At 40.7% G+C, this 1,525-nt stretch overlaps 1 non-coding gene across 1 annotated transcript; it reads left to right on the top strand.

Moving 5' to 3' along the window:
* The first annotated feature begins 509 nt into the window (after window positions 1-509).
* Window positions 510-616, top strand: LOC141638578 (small nucleolar RNA R71). Its single transcript, XR_012542125.1, has one exon. It is a non-coding gene; the product is annotated as a small nucleolar RNA R71 (small nucleolar RNA).
* Window positions 617-1,525: the final 909 nt, after the last annotated feature.

Below are 1,525 nucleotides of genomic sequence, written 5' to 3'. Positions count from 1 at the left end.
TTTGGCTTTTGTATGAGAGATTTGGATGGAATTTGGTGTTTTCATTGTAAAAGTTGGAATAAGGGGTACCACTCTTGTATACATGGAAAGCATTCACTTGTTCATTTGTTCCCCTACATTCGCCTTGGTCATGTCCCAAAGTTCCACAATTCTCACATATCCCACTTGGGATTGATGAGGATGCCGTCATGGCATTAACATGATGCTTTGATGATTTTGAGTTTTCTTCAAGTCTAGCCATAGCTTGTTCAAACTTCAAGTTGATTGTGTCAATGTGAGCACTAAGTTGAGCACCCAATTGAGTAACGGATTCCACTTCATGCTTTCCTCCTCTAGTAGCCTTGCGAGGTCTACTATATTGTGAGTTATGGACCGCCATTTCCTTAATCTTGTTCCATGTTTGATTTTCATCAACTTCGGTGAACATTCCATTTGATCCCATATTGAGAATGTTCCTAGAATCTTCATATAAACCATTCCAAAATTGTTGTACCAAAAACCATTCGCTAAGTCCATGGTGAGGACATGAGCGACAAATTCCCTTGAACCGCTCCCAAGCTTCATACAAAGACTCTTCATCCCTTTGCTTAAAACCCGTAATTTGAGCTCTTAGCATGTTAGTCTTTTCCGGTGGGTAGAATTTTTTGTAGAAATCTAGAGCCAACTTCTTCCAAGAATCTATTCCGAGGGTGGCCTTATAAAGGCCCTTCAACCATTGCTTCGCGGTGCCGATTAAAGAAAAAGGAAATAAGACCCATCTAATTTGGTCTTGAGTCACGCCCGTTTGAGAGATTGCATCACAATAGTCACAAAAGGTTTCCATATGAGAATGAGAGTCTTCACTAGGCATCCCCCCAAATTGGCTCCTCTCAACTAATTGGATGAAGGCGGACTTGGCAATAAAATTTCCGGTTAGATGTTGCGGTGTAGGAGTACCATTTGGTAGATTCTCCTCGGTGGGTACGAAGTGTGACGAGAATTTAGGCATTGTAGGTGGATTTTGTGGGGTATTGTGTAATGGGTTCTCTTCTCCTTCTATTGCGAAAGGATTGACAAACTCACTAGTGGGTTGAACAACTTCACTAATACCTCTTAAATTCCTCCTAACAAGTCTCCTATTGTTCGTCAAGGTTCTTTCGATTTCACGGTCAAAAGGTAACAAATCACCTTGTAACCTTCTAGACATGCAAAATATCAAACAACTCGAAAACAATTAGAACAAACCTTGAGGAGTTTTACTTCCCCAAGGCGAAGAAAGACACAACTAATAACAATAAAAAGAAATCTAAATCAAGTAAACACCGTCCCCGGCAACGGCGCCATTTTTGATGCGAGTCCGTTTCGTGTTCACAATTAAAGATGTGGTCATTGGGTCACGGTCGAATCAAAACACAATTTATAACTTCACAAACAACTCTACAATTAGTAAAGAGGCAAGTAAAGGTCGGATCCCAAGGGACGGGTATTGAAATGAGATTTCTATTGCAACTAGTGATGTCTAAGGGGTGTCACAAATTGGGTTGAT

The sequence above is a fragment of the Silene latifolia genome, unplaced genomic scaffold, assembly GCF_048544455.1.
Source record: "Silene latifolia isolate original U9 population unplaced genomic scaffold, ASM4854445v1 scaffold_20.1, whole genome shotgun sequence".
Classification (NCBI taxonomy): Eukaryota; Viridiplantae; Streptophyta; class Magnoliopsida; order Caryophyllales; family Caryophyllaceae; genus Silene; species Silene latifolia.
The sequence above is the reverse complement of the archived record's forward strand: the minus strand, read 5'-3'. Positions and strand labels throughout refer to the sequence as shown.